Source organism: Macaca fascicularis, chromosome 7, assembly GCF_037993035.2.
Source record: "Macaca fascicularis isolate 582-1 chromosome 7, T2T-MFA8v1.1".
NCBI classification, from domain to species: Eukaryota; Metazoa; Chordata; class Mammalia; order Primates; family Cercopithecidae; genus Macaca; species Macaca fascicularis.
The window spans coordinates 119,273,121-119,288,710 of record NC_088381.1 but is presented as its reverse complement, the minus strand read 5'-3'; the positions used below and the strand labels follow the sequence as shown (position 1 = coordinate 119,288,710).

Sequence of the window (15,590 nt, the reverse complement as noted above, 5' to 3'; positions counted from 1 at the left end):
AATTATCTGGGCGTGGTGGTGCACGCCTGTAACTCAAGAGGCTGAGGCAGGAGAATCCCTTCAACCTGGGAGGCAGAGGTTGCAGTGAGCCGAGACTGTGCTGTTGCAACAAGAGCGAAACTCTGCCTCAAAAAACAAACAAACAAACAAACAAACAAAAACATGGTCGGCTTTGGGAAGAAACTGCTTATGAGGGAAGCAACGACATTTTGGTAAAAAGAGAAAGGAGAAACCATCCCTCCTAAGTGCCTCTACACTTCATTGCCAGCACTAGCAAACTACTCTGCAACCCATCCTGAGAAATTTGTTTAACCTAGTTCTCAGCACATGTCACTAAGATTTTCTGTTTATTTGCCTCAGGCTCAGAAGAGCTACATGACCTGGTTACAGTTTAACACATGCCAATGGCTAAGTGATTTCTCTAATTTCTTTAGGGAAAAATCCCATGGTGAAAATTAGATCCTAAGAATGCAATCTAATGTTAATACTAAGAGGACGGTCTTTATTACACTCCACAGCTGGTTGGGGAGAATATCAGTGAGTGACGCTTCTTTTCTAAGAAGTGGAGGAATTGAGAGAGGAATGCCAAGCCGCAGAATGTTAGCCTCGCACATTCCTGATTCCGATGCTGATTCAGCTGTGCAGACACCAAAATCCCCAAAGATGCCTGCTCTTCATAATGGTTGATTCCAAGAGAGAAAAAGAAAATGTAGCCAATGACTATATTCCTATTTTTCCTAGATCAAAATCAGAAGATCAGCCCTTCCCAACACCATAGTTTGCTGAGAAACTCAGCACGGTATTCATTTATATGCCTTAACATAGCACCATGTAAGGGTTGGCCTCTGTCATGTAAATCCCAGACATTTCCCTTTTTGGAAGAAATTTTGCAAACCTTCTAAATCTTACCCCTTCATTGAACTTCCGCGATGATTTTAAGAGGCTGTTTGCAAGCAAGAAATAATACTGAATTACATCTCATTATCTTCTGAACTGTCTCTTCTACTTTAAATGGGCAATCATTTTGTTTTCCAGAGGTGGAAACCTATCTTTCATAGACCAGCACTACTGTTATTACTTGGAACTACATGGTCCACTGTGACAGTCATTAGCCACAGGTGGCTATTGAACCCTTGAAATGTGGCTAAACTGAATTGAGATGTTCTACACGTGTAAAGTACACACTGGATTTTAAAGTCTTACTGAGAAGAAAATCATTATTAGTTTTTTATATTAATTACATTTCAAATGATAATATTTTGGACATATTCGGTTAAGATATATTATTGAAATTAATTTCATTTGTTTCTACCAACTTAGTTTGGCTCCTAGATAATTTTAAATCACGTATGTGTCTTGCATCTTATTTCTACCAGTGAATCTCAATCCTTGCTGCATATAAGAATCACCCAGAGAGCTTTTGAAACATACCTGATGGCAGGCTCTTTCCTCAGACAGAATATCTGGGATTGGGGCTCAGCCCTGGTATTTTGTACTTTTTGGAAAGTTCCCTAGGTGACTCTGACGTGTAGCCAATGTTGAGCCAACTGCTCTAAACTCTGGAATTCTATGATTCTGAGATTCTACTGACAACTCATGCAGGTTAAAAGTTCAGAGTTGTTTTGTCCTTATTCTGTGTAATCAACTTTGTCTGTTCTCATCTATTTCTCTCTAAAGAAACAATGAAATGTTTTTGGAGTCATGCAAGTTAGAACTTTGTTTGTTTTAATTTTTAATGAAGTTCACATGAATCCAATACACTGCCAGGACTGGGGGAAAATGCATTGAACTTGGAATCTTAAGGTTGATGAGTAACATGTCATCTTTCCTGGAGCTGCTGCTTTCACTTGCCTTTTTCTTCTTGGAGGCACCCGCTTTGTTCCTACTACCAAGAAGAAATGCATCACAGTGCTTCCTCAGGCTTAACGTGCCTAAGGATCACCTGGGGATCCGGTTAAAATGCAGATGCAGATTCAGTATGTCTGGGTCTTGCTGAGATCCTGCACTTCTAACAAGCATCCAGGTGATGCCAATGCTGCTGGCCCATGGGCCACTCTGTGAGAAGCAAGGCATCAGGACTCAGGGAAAGAGGTAAGACTCACCTGGTGGGTGGAGCTTGTGCGCAGCTGCGCAGTCATGTGCAATAATGTCAACAGCACATTGACTTTGTTTTCTGTAATGAACATGGAGCAGCCTTTTAAATGAAGTCTGCTCTACTTTGCCCACTGAAGCACAGTTACAATGGCACATATTTTCTCTATGTAAAAAAGTGAGCCTCCCGAGAGTAGGACAGCTGAAGCTAGTAGATGTGATTAAGAATCCACATCTTACATCCATCAGCCTCAACTCCTACCTTTTTCCTTCCATGCACAGGGGTTAAGAAGCAGCCTATTAAGGGTCTTAAGCCTATAAAGTGGGACCCTTTAAGGGTCTTAAAGTGGGACTAATCCCATTTGTCCCAGGTCTCACTGCCTCCAGAGACAGGAGCCAAGACTGAGTCCCAGACACCACTGCTCCCTGCCCCTCATCACCACCACCTGCCTCAGGTTCTCCAGGACTAACTGCATCATGCCTTTGATACCTGTGTCGATGGTCACAAGAATCCCAGGCTCCCAGGTCACCCCACTTCTTTATTCTCTGCTCGCCATAGGGCTCCACACATCCTCATTCTGTCTCCATCTTCCCATTACAAGACCCCAGCATCTCAAGAGCCCTCTAATGTGCGTCTGGATTCAGAAACCCTCTTTAGCAAAATCCCTGTAATCTGTAGCCTCTTCCCTGAACATCCCTCTCACCTGGGGCTCCTCCTGCCGATGCTGCTCCTCCTTCCCCGTAGCTTCTCCTGCACTGACGTTTTCCCCTTATTCTCCTCACCACTGGGCTTGGAGATGGGGCGGTGTCCTCTTGGCCCCCAGATACTGCTTCCATACCATCCTCCCTCCTCCCTTGCTAAAATCCCTCAGCTGTTTCTCTCACTGCCTCTGCTTGCTGCTACTCTGTACTCGTGTATTACTCCCTGCTCATGATTTCTTTTAGCTCTGGGCTCACTGCCACACTCTCTTATACACTTCTTTCCCTATTCTTGGTGATTTCAACACACACACACACACACACAATTTATCCAACAATATGTCCTCTCAGTCACTTGAACTCCTCTTCCTCAACAACCCTGTTTGAAATCTCACCTCAGCCACCCACTCCCAGGAACATACCCTCCCAGACCAATGACTTCAACATCTCTGATTCAGTCAGAGTGGGATCAATTTTTTAATTACCAAATCTAACAAAATAAGCACATTCTAAATTAAGTTCTTGCTTGTGGTCCATTGCACCATTGAGTTGGGTGGAGAGCCTTCTACACGATGATTCAGGGACCCAGGCTCCTTCTGACTTGAAGTGCAGCCATTCCCTGGGGCTTCACAGTCCTGGCTGGATTCTCTGCATTCAGTGGCAGACAGAAAAGAGAAAGGGTATAGAATTGCATGAGATGATTTTTTTTTTATGGGCCAGGCCTAGAAACTGGATACATCATCTCCATCCACATTTCCTTTGCCAGAACTAAGCATTGGCCATATCTGCAAAAAGGAACAAAAAAATGTATTCCAACCATGTTTGGGGGTGAACAACCACCTTGCCATCCATATTCTCATTTTCATCCATCCCAGCATCTGATCACTTACTTCCTGACTCTCCAGTTCATACCCCCCAGTGTCCCAACTCCAGTAAGCCTTCAACCCACTGGGAATGCCCATCCTCTTCTCTCACCACCTTCAACCCACTGGGAGTGCCCATCCACTGATCCCGCCACCTTTTGCTGCCCCTCACTATCTTCCCTTTTGAGCCTCCTTTCATTGCCTGGACAATTATCATGATGGACCCTTGCATCTAATCTCTATTTCCTTGTCTCTCTGTAGCTTTCTCACTTGGCAACACCTCAACCCTGGTTAAATCTAGCAAACTGTGTCTGCACCCGAAAAGCCAAACATGGCTAGCAAAAAACTCATAACTACATGCACCAATCCCACTTTATGTTTGTGATAGTTAACATCAGTGAGCGCTTGGTGTGGCCAAGCAACTGTGTTCATTTCCCTGGTCTATGGACTCTCCCACTCTCCTAGACATCCATGTAATACCTTATCCACTCTCCTTAAGCCTCTGATATCTTCTCTCCCGTTCTTAGTTTCCTGTTTCACAGGGAAAATTGAAGCCATCAGGAAAATCATTAGACTCATTACCCCTGCCAGCGTCAGCACCCACATGTGCCACCTCTCACCTGATACAATAGCTGGCCTGTCCGTGTGCCCATCTAATGCCAACCTCCCACCTGTGTATAGATCCCATCTCATCCCACCTACTCTAGGGCATTGCTCCAGCAGCTCTCCTATCTCTCTGGCATCAATAATCCCTCTTCTCATTGTATTATTCCCATCTTCACACAAAAATGCTATTATCACTCTCACTTAAAAAATTAAAAACAAAAAAAACCCTCTTGACCCAGTTCCCTGTGAACTACTTCCTGTTACTCTCTTCTGTCTCCAGTTCCTCCCTTCCCTTCTCTGTCAACCCAACCAAGTGGGCTTTAACCCCTCTACTCTTGTCAGGGTAACAAATGGCCTCCCCATTACTGAATCCAATGGTCACTTCTCAGTCCTCCTTTAACCCGACCCCCAGCAGCATTTGGCACTGGCCTCCTTGCCCCCTTCTTCACCTTCCTCACCACACTTGCTGCCAAGACACCACATTGCCCTGATCTTCCTTTCACCTCACCTGTCGTTCCTCATCACTCTCCTTTGCTGGTCCCTCCTTGTCCCCCAGACTTCTTGGGGTGCCATAGAGCTTGGTCCTTGTACTTTTTCACTTCTCCATCTGCACCTTCACCCACTTCATGTAGTCTCTGGCTTTTAACACCATCTGTACCCCAATGGTCCCTCGTATGTCCCCCCAGCCCAGATACCTCTCCCAACTCCAAATGCTCAGGTCCAATGCCTCCTGGATGTCTTCACTTGGGGGTCAAACTCAAGTCACCGAAAGTAAACTTTAATATTCCTCACCGAACAGTTTCCACCCACAATCTTCCCATCTGGAAAACAATTCTGTCCTTTCAGTTGCTCAGGAAAAAATGCAAAAGCAAACAAAAACCCCAAACCAAACCAAACAACAACAAAAGCCTTCGAGTCACTAATTCCACACTTTCTCTTATACCTTATGTCAACACATCAGGAAATCCTGCTGAATTTTTCTCCAAAATATATTCATATGTCACCACGTCCACTGCCACCATCTTCATCCAAGCCACTGGGGCTCTCCCTGGATTCCCATTAGAGTCTCTTCTCTTGCATCCTCTCTTGCACCTTTGCCCTCCTATGATCTATTCTCAATGCTGCAGCCGGAGTGATCTGGTTATAATACAAATCCTATACCTCCTCTGCCCCTGACACCCCAGTAGCTTTCTATCTCACTCAATGTTAAAGCCAGAGTCCGAAATGACCTACAAGGTCATTTTCTCTTCCACCTCATTCCCTATTCCTTAACTTCACTTCACTGAGACCACTCTGGCCTTGTTACTGTTCCTCCGACACATCTTGTATACTTCGGGGCCTTTGCACTGACTGGTCTTTCTGTATGTGAGGCATACAAGATGCTCTAGCTCCCAGTACTTAAAATACTTTTAAGTAACATTTTATCACATTCTAACACTTTATGATTTACTTCTTACTATGTTTACTTTTTTATGGCCTGTCTCTTCCCCTTAGAATGTAAGCTCTTATAGCATAGGGACTTCTATCTTTTTTTTTTTTTTTCACTACTGTATTCTAACACCTACAGCAGTGCTCAATAAACACATGTTGAATAAATGAATGAATGAAATCATGTTAATAGTCCTTAACCCAATGCTATGTACTCAGAAAGTACTCAATAAATTTTCATTACACAAGAAAATTAAACCACTCTACAATCTTTATTTTAAAATGGTTTTGTTTGAGAGTATCTGAAACTGTCTAGTAGAAAGTACTTTTTTTTTTTTTTTTGAGATGGAGTCTCGCTCTGTCACCCAGGCTGGAGTGCAGTGGTGTGATCTTGGCTCACTGCAAGCTCCACCTCCTGGGTTCCCACCATTCTCCTGCCTCAGCCTTCTGAGTAGCTGGGACTACAGGCGCCCACGACCACACCTGGCTAAATTTTTGTATTCTTAGTAGAGACGGGGTTCACTGTGTTAGTCAGGATGGTCTCTATCTCCCGATCTCATGATCGCCCACCTCAGCCTCCCAAATTGCTGGGATTACAGGTGTGAGCCACTGCACCCAGCCAATTTTTTTTTAAATATAGGAAAACTGGAAAGGCATGTGTAAGAGTCATTCTATGCAAATGAAGTACTGGCAGTGCCATCTTTCACACCTTTGCAATTGCTGTTCCAGATATTCAAAGCTGACTAATTAGCACCAAGACCTCAATTCTCATAGCCTTCATCTAGTCATTAGCTGGAATCAACATCCAATGTAGATATTATCAGTCTTTAATTGTTTTTAATGCCACTGCTTCTCCAGTTACCTTGTGACTTTGTCCACTTATGCTCACACCCAATAACAAAGAAGAAAAAAAAGGAGAAAAGGATCAGAAAGAAGAAGATGAGGCAGTGGCAGCAGAGGAGGAAGTGGCTGGAAAAGCTTCCACCTTTTGTTGCCTTATATATACCAATTCGACCTTGCTCGACTCTGCCTGAGCTTCATGGTCACCTCTAAGCTTTCCAAAACCACAGATGATTGGAGGCCACCCCGGAAGTACTGAGTCCGAATCTGCTGCAGTAGTACCCAGGTGTGTGTGCAGTGTTTACATTCTTCATGGACCATTCTAATGCACAACCAGATGAGAGCAGGACTGGATGGGGCAGTTTACCTGAGAAAAGATCTTAATTCATTGTCATGACAACCACAGAAAGTACATACTTTGATCTTCATCTTATAAACAATGAATCCAAGTTGCTGAGAAGTTAAAAATTTGCTCAGGATAACACAGTAAGTGACAAAACTAAGGTCAAATTCAAGGCATTTTTAGCTATACTCTGTCTATAGTTATGGATCACTCCAAATCCTAAAGCACCCTGTTAGTGACAGGCCACGCTGAGTCCCCTGATGGAACTCAGTCGTCATTCACTCTCAGAAACCTCCAAATGCCCAGAATCAGCATCTTAAGGACTGTCCACTGGGCACAATAGGCCCAGCAATCCTGCTCAGCATCGTAGGCCCTCGTCGTTGGCTGTAGGCTCAGTTCCTGTTCCTGAGTCCTGCCTTCCATCCCATCTCTGAATAAAGGTATGGGGTGGTCTCCCTCATTATAGGCAGATCTTCCAGGGAAAACTGCCTATTTCCTCAAGGTTGTGAATGTTACTTCCTTGTCCTGGAATCCCCATCTCCTGGCTCCACCTCACAATGAGACTCTGATAGGTCATCTTGTAGAACAACCTTCCCCAACCCCAAGCCTGAAGCTTCACATTTTATCTATTTGTTTATTCATTCATTCACAAAGTATTTATCGAGCACCCACTAAAACCTAGAAACTAGTAAACTTGACAGTCATAGTACCTTCATGAAGCTATGCAGGAGACAAGAAACAAATCAACTTGCATTCATGCTTCCATTCTTGTAGTGCGTGTTTGGTCATTTGTTGTCAAGGCCATGGACTCCTCCACAAATATTCATCTGTGGGTAGATACGTGGTAAGTGCTTTGAAGGAAACAGGAGGGAAATAATCAGTGGATGGGGAAATTTACCTATGGGAGGATGGTACACAAAGGCTTTGCTGCAATAGGCTCATCTACACTGGAACACAGGATGGGAGGGAGTCAGGTATGGGAACAATGACAGGAATAACATTAGAGGAAGAAGGACAGGGTGGACACATCTGCTGGGCAGGAAGGAGCTCCGAGTGACAGTGACAAGATGGTTGGTAGGCATAGGGCTGGAGTCCACATGTGGCTTTCTGAATAAAGAACAGTGCAATATGTATGTTTTGCCAACAGATACTACATTTCGACTATTTGACTCATACCTAGACATGAACACCAAAATGGGGCAGCAGGGAAGAAAAATAGCTAGGCAGGACAAAGGCAAAAATAAAGTCATGGACTACTTCAAACTCTTCATCCAAAAGAGAAATACTTGAGCAGTGCTTTTTAAATCATGTTCTACAAGTTCTTTTTTTCATCCTTTCAGCAAATGTCTGCTACGTGCTTGCTCTGGATCAGGCACTGTTCTAGCGCTGTGGATTCAAGAAAAGTCTCTTTCCCTCTTTCTCACCTCTAAATAGGTTCTGAGTGCCCAGCTGGGATCTTTCCTTCCCTGTCTTTTCAGATTTCTCCCTGGGGGTATTTAAATCCAGAATGAGGAACAGAGGATAGAAGGACAAGAGAGACACAGGCTAGGACTAGTGGAGGACTCCCCACCCTACTCCACAGGATTTTAAGGAAGAGATAGTGCTACAAAGTTTGAGGAAAACGAATGGGAGAGAAAGGCAAAAAGTAAGAAGGAACAACACAGCTGTATTGAGCCCTTATTATATGCCTGGCAGTATTCTCAATGTTCATGTTATCATCTCATGTAAACCTTATGATGACACTATGAAGTGGGAACTATTACGACATCCACTTTACAGAAGAGAAAACTGAAACAGAGAGGCTGAGTGATTTTCCCAGGGTTAAACAGCTGGTAAGTGGCAAAGCTGCAATTCAGACCCCACCAGGGTGGCTCAGAGCTCACACTCATTACCATTCCATGATAATGTCTTGACACAAACTGCTGCTCTTCACTAGTTAAGCCCTTTGTGGCATTCATAAAATATAACTTTAAAAATTGCTCTTCTTCTTTTCTTCTACTCTCTTAACCCTTTCCATTATAAAATAAAACATAGATTAAGAAAACCACACAAAGTGAATTAATAGCCCAATTCATTGCTAAAAGGTGAACACCTTAGCAACCACTGTCCAGGTCAAGACATGGAACTTTGCACGGCAACCCCAAAGTCCCTTCTGTGTCTCATTCTGCTCAATATGGCTTCCTTCTCACAAAACTAACCACTTCCCTGAAGTGTTAAGTAACCATTCCTTGTGTTTCTTGTAGTTTTATCATCTAGGCATGCATTCCTAAACACTATAGTGTAGCTTTACCCATTTATAAATTCGACGTGTCTTTTAATTCTCTTATATTCTACAGGGTCTCTCCTCCATCCCTTTCTTTTTTCCGACTTACCTGGGTACTTGACTGGTAGACTTCCCACCATTTGGCCTTTGCTGATTGTATACTGATTGTCCTCTGTCTTCTCTATTTCCTGCAAATGGGAGCTGGATCCAGAGACTTGATCAGCCTCAGGTTTGAACTTTTGGCAAGATTCTAGATGGTGATTTGTTCTTTCACCATGAGACATGCAGTGTCTGATTGTCTCTCTTGTTGTGATAATAGCAGCTGTTGATGCTTGATGCCAAGATCTATTCATTCAAAGGGGGTTGCAAAATGGTAACATTCTAGTTCTATCATTTCTTTTCCATTTATTAATTCGTCCACTGGAACACTTTTCTAAAAATTTGCTTTCCCTCATCTACTATGTGATTACTCAGTGGCACGTTCACTTAGCAGAAGTAGAATAAATGTTTGATTCTTTCTTTTCATTTACTAATTTTCACAAAAAAATGGATTATTTTCCCATTATCCTCTGAAGGAGATCAATTTTTAAGATATCATTATGAAGTCACGGATTTCAATTTATTTGATGGGTTTCATAATGATTACATTTATTATCCTTTCTGAAGCTCAAATTTCCCCCTCATCAGCCAGTGGAAGCCTCTTTGAGTTGACCCGAGTGTTTTCTACATGATCCTGGTGGTCTTCAAGAGCTTTCTCATTATCTGGTATAGCAAGGTGTTCCAGACACATCTTGTACATTGCCCATCCCAAACCTAGAAATAGCCCTTTCTTGTTAGTGGAAAAATGGTGTTTCAAAGCCACATCTGGGCACGAGGGATGCCCATTGCTACTGGGTCGGTCATGGTTTCTAAACCTTTTCAGTGAACAGAGCTAGGAAATACGTGTGCACATGTGCAAACACATACACACACATGTGGATGCTCCCACAACTCATATGCATATCTTTTTGTATGTATGTCATAGTCAATAAAAGGAGTTTTTTTTTGTTGTTAAAATGATACATTTTTTTTCTTACTTTGCTAGCCTAGACTCCCTTAGCATAGCCCACTGAGGGCTATTGGCATGCAACCCACCTCAGTATTTTGAAGGCTTAGGGAAAAAAGAAAGCAGTTCTTCAATGCAGGTTTAGGGATTCAGCTCCCATTTCAATGTTATTTTCTCATTATATATTAGTTCAGAAAAATCTCTGCTTGTCCATACCACTTTGCAAAGTCTATTTATATTTTCCACATGCCAAAACTTCATCAAATAGTCCTCTTGGGGGACTATTTGAGATGCGAGCTGTTGCTGAAAACAAGAGGAAGCAATGTCCTCTAAGCCAGCCCACCCGAGCTTAGCTCTCGCTCCAAGAGTTTGCTAGGGGCAAGTCCAAACTAAAGAATGATCTGCACAGATTGCCAACAACGCACCTTCATGCAAAGGGAATTAACAAGCATATGGCCATGAATACTCATTTTAGCTTAAATGCTAGGATATAAAAGAAGTACACGGGGCTTTGGAGGAGCACTGGATTGAGGAAGAATTTAGTCTGTGTTGAAAAGCAAGAAAATAGGATAGTATCTGCAAAAGAGATAATGGCAAATATTCCATTTCTGTCACTTTTTAAATAGAAACAGAGGGAGACATTTGCTTTAACACTTGTGTAATCATAAAACAAACAGGCCCAATGTTTCAAGTACTATATAGCATCATACATGTGGAAATCCTCTGCATGCTGCCATACTCTGCAAATGAACCAAGTATACTATTACGAAGTATTATTTAATTAAATTCAAAAATTCTTCTTTTGAAATTATCTTCACCCAGTCTACGTGCCCCTACATGTTTTCAAATGAAAGGCAAAGGAACGTGAGAGCGTTGGGCTGGCTGCCTCTGAGTGCCCGCAGGGAGGCCAATAATATGACTCTGTGATCATCATTATCTTCATAAAAAGAAAGATCTGGAGGTTGAAACAGGGCCAGCCTCCTGGACTTCCCACTGAGAAAAAGCACAGGGGCAAAACCCACTTCTGCCCACAAGTCCACACATGCCTGTCATTATTTACCAGAACTCAGACCGCAGAGTGTTTAGATAAAGGCATTATGTCTCAGGAAAGTTCTAGAAAATGTGCTGTAGTGCCCTGGGGGCCTGAGAAGAAGGAGAGGAAGGCAAGAACATGTATGATGTGCCAGGGAAACTGAACAAATGAGAGTTTTTAAAAGATAAACCAAGAGAAGGAATGTGAATCTCCTGCAGGCCTCTAATTATGCAGGTTTATGGGTGGGAATCCCAGCCACACTGGAGATAAATGAGAGTTATCCTATCAGAGATGAGTCTTCTCTGGATGGGACAAAATGATGAAGCAGCTTTAAAATAAGTGAGGAATGCTATAATTATGTTTATGAATTAAGTTGGAATAATATCCACAAAGGAGGCTCAAAAATCACTTTCTCTACATATGTATCTTTCTAATCTGTGGACCAGTGTGGCCTCTTTTTCACTATGTCCAGAGACCTGTGCTTTAAGTTATACTAACAACTACTACCTTTTGCACGTACACAGGGGGTTTTCACTGAATCTATCTATTCTAATGCTTTTTTTTTTTTTTTTTTTTTTGAGACAGGGTCTCGCTCTGCCGTCCAGGCTGGAGTGCAGTGACACAATCACAGCTCACTGCAGCCTCAGCCTTCCAGGCTCAACCAGTCCTTCCACCTCAGCCTCCCAAGTCGCTGGGACCACAAGCGTGTGCCACTCAGCACAGCTATTTTTTAGTAGAGACAAGGTCTCACTATGTTGCCCAGGCTGGTTTCGAATTCCTGAGCTCAAGCCCGCCCACCTCAGCCTCCCTAACTGCTGGGATTACAGGCCTGAGCCACTGTGCCTGGCTCTAATGCTATTAAGAAAGAATTGGCAAATGTGTCACCCAGGAATAGGAAATGTAATTATTCCATTTATACAACTCACTTGGCTTTCCTCTACTGTGAGAGGAATAGCAAATGAGATGGCTAAACTGAAATATCTGACTCATAAGACAGATCCCCTTCCTTTCCTAAATGGAATGTTAAGGAGACAATCAGCTACACAAATGGCTACATTTTAAAATATGTATTTCAGAGATAGGTTACCTCAACTCAACAGCATCTCACTCACTTCTCTCTCTTTCTCTGACTCTTAGTTCAATTCAGTGTTCTGGGAATACCTAAACTCCTGCTAAAGAAAAGAATATGAATGTGCTGTCAGCATTGTCACTTATGATATGAAGAGCCCTCCATGCCGGTTCCAGGACAATGGCACCCTTTAATCCTCAGAGAATGGGGGTCAACCTGTCACTTCAGAAAAGCCATCGCTGTCTGAGACAGTATCAGCACAGATGTCTTTGAGCCTCATAATTCTGTGTCTTGTAGCCTGGGCTTGAACCCACATCCAGCTTTTCCCTTGGCTCTCTATCTTTGTCCCCTGTCCCTCTCCTGGTTCCAACCTAGCCATTATTTCCTAAGTATCTGTGCCAGAGGCCACCAGGAGCCACTACCTCTGTTTCTGACTGTAGGGCTCTGCTCTGAAGTCTCAAACCTACTCTGTCAGCTCTTTCCTGCCTGTACTTGCCTCCTGACAGTGACAGCCCAGTCTACCCAGGTCTAGCAGGACCTAACCCTTCAATTCTAGCAGGAATTAATGCATTGAGTTGTAACAGCTCTCCTTTTGGAGGGTAGTATTTTTTATGCTACTTCCTAGTTACCAGGGTATGGGTACCTGATACAATGGGCTCCATGGATTCCTGGTGTATAAGGGGATATAAAGACACACAAGAAGAAGTGTGCTTGTGCTCAAAGGAGGGGCTATGTTAAAGGGCCAGTTGAAGTCTGCTCCAAAGAGAGACGTGCAGAAAGGCTTTATTAGCTTTAGGAAGATTTCTTCAGTGACTTGCAGGAAGAGAAGACTGTCCTCTCAAAGTTAAGAAAACATTTCACCAGAATCACTGAGAAGTTACAAGTCTTCAAATTAAGAAGTTCATTGAAGTCATACTTAAATGAAATGAGCAGTGTTGGACTTTGGTTAAGGAACAAGATATGTGAAGAGGGTCAAGATAATCTCATGTACAAGTCAGGAGAGGTGAGTCAGTGTACTTTTTGTACAGATAAGAAACGCCTCAACTATTCAAAGCCCTCAGTCTTGCAGTACAGTTTACATCAAGAAGGAGCTGAGAAGGTGAAGAGCAGCCCCTAGCATGCTGAGCCCACCAGGATGTTTCCTGAGACCCTCTAGAGAAGGGATAGGGTACGGAAACACAGCACAAAAACAAGTAGGGGCCACATATTGGGGTGAGCAGGAAAAAAAGGGAACTATGACAAATTAGACACTAGAACAGAAGCCACAGCAACTTCAGAAAAGAGGATCAGCCAGAAAAAATATCTAAGACTGAAGAGCTCTGCTCTCTGGTGGGAAGCAAAGAGCCATGGGCTCTGTTTCTCAGGGTAGCATCTTCAAAGGCAGGATTAGGGGATTGCCATGCTGTGTGCCCTTGTGGATAGAAGCAGAAGGAGAAATTCCCAAGGCCAGCAGCAGAACATTACAAATGGCTCCCAGTCAGTGCAGCTGAACAATCTCAGGGGTCATCTACTATTTATGGTGCCATTGAGGGTGTGGTTCAATTTCCTCATCTATAAAATGGGATAATCATAGCACCTACCTCATTTAAGATTGGTGTGAGCATTAAAGGGTTTAGTACCAACAAAGTAATGCCTGGCACATAGTGAGCACTCAGTAAATATGAGCATTGTAATTATGACTATTACCAACACTCACAGCTGGATCATGTACATAGATTATAGTATTTACACAAGTGACCCCATGGGTTAGTGTTTTATAGGTCCTCTCTCCAGCATTGGGTGCAATGGAAAGCATGAGCAGAAATGCACCACCATTGTATAAAATGGCACTAGGATAGAACAGGGTCCTCTCCATATGAGGTGAACAAGGCAAGTTCAGGAAAATGCTGTTTGAATCTTAAAGTATTAATTAATTAACCTTGTATGATATTGGAACTCAGACATGCTCACTAGTTAAATTCTGAATCGATTCTTTAATTGTGCAGTTAGGAGTGAGTCCCAAGTAATTTTAGCTAGAGAGAAAAATGCCTAGTGGTTCAGACTCAGTTCTATGTAAGGGAGCCTAGCGTGTTATTCAAGAGGCAGTGACAGCTGGGTCCTGAGGGTCAGTCGCAGGGTTTTCAGAGTGGGGCATTCAGGGGCTAAAGTCTAGGCAAAGGTCAAAGCCAAATTTGGGAACTAAGCCAAAAAAGTCTTCCTTGCCATCCTAGATTGTTTTTATGAAGCAGCTCATGGGTTTGACATGAAGCATATTAAAGGCTACCCATCAATTAGTCAGGGTTCTCCAGAGAAACAGAACTGAAAGGGTGGGTGGGTGGGTGGGTATGTAGAGAGAGAGAGATTGATTTTAAAGAATTGCTTGGCTCACAAGGTTATGGAGGTTAGCAAGTTCAAAATCTGCAGGGTAGGCCTGCAAGCTGAAGACCCAGGGACAAGATGTTACATCTCAAATTGGAAGGCAGCCTGCTGGTATATTCCCTCTGCCTCAAAAGGGCTCAGCCTTTTTTCTCTTAAGGCCTGCAGTTGATTGGGTGAGGGTCACCACGTTTTGGAGGGTAATCTGCTTTAGTCAAAGTCTTCTGATTTAAATGCTCACCTCACCTACATATAGCTTCACGCAAGCATCTAGAAAGCTTGACTGAATATCATGGCCTAGCCAAGTGGGCACATAAACATAACCATCACAACCCACTCTCGAAAATTAACAGGCAGTCCTCCGAATCCCATCACTGAGGCTTGAGTCTCTACAAAGGATCTCAGGCAAAAGAGCTAAGGAAGTTCCTATCTCTGTACCATTGAGAGGGCAGAAGTGTCCTATAGCGATACAGCCTCATAAAGCAGATGTGTATTTCAAACTGCTGGCTCCGGTGTTTCAACTCAAGATGCTACAATGAAAAGGTTAGAAGAGGATGGTAAAATGTCAACTCGACATGGTGATAAAGGAAATTTTTCATTTTTTCGGAATATTTGTTTCTGAGTAGATATTGTCCCTTAACATTTTAAAATTCCTATGAATCCAGCCTAGTTTGGTGTCATTTACCACTTGCCAGCCTGGTTAGTCCTATGAGTTTAAGAAAAAAGCACAGATGGGCTCTGGCACATGTTTGGTCTACAAGTACCCATCAAATACAGGTGAAAATTATTCTGGAAGGATGAAAATATATATTTACTTCTTGCTTATAGATCAAAAGGCAAAATGCATAGCAAAATATCTTGCATGTATTCAAATATTGAGTGGACTGAATCAAAATAATTTTTAGCAAGTTCTTTCCTTCACTGTACCTTAATAAATAGGTAATTTACTAATAAA

At 42.9% G+C, this 15,590-nt stretch overlaps 1 long non-coding RNA gene across 2 annotated transcripts in view; it reads right to left on the bottom strand.

The window, feature by feature from the left end:
- Window positions 1-3,248: 3,248 nt before the first annotated feature.
- LOC107130413 (uncharacterized) overlaps window positions 3,249-15,590 on the bottom strand; it is an 81,670-nt gene continuing 69,328 nt past the window's right edge. The window contains exons 1-3 of one of the 2 annotated variants that reach the window (XR_006699547.2): window positions 9,243-10,559; window positions 7,581-7,697; window positions 3,249-3,438 (exon numbers count right to left, since the gene is read on the bottom strand). This is a non-coding gene — a long non-coding RNA (uncharacterized lncRNA). Of the gene's footprint in view, window positions 3,439-7,580; window positions 7,698-9,242; window positions 10,560-15,590 lie in introns of those variants that run through there. The other variant, XR_010588477.1, reaches the window with a different exon arrangement.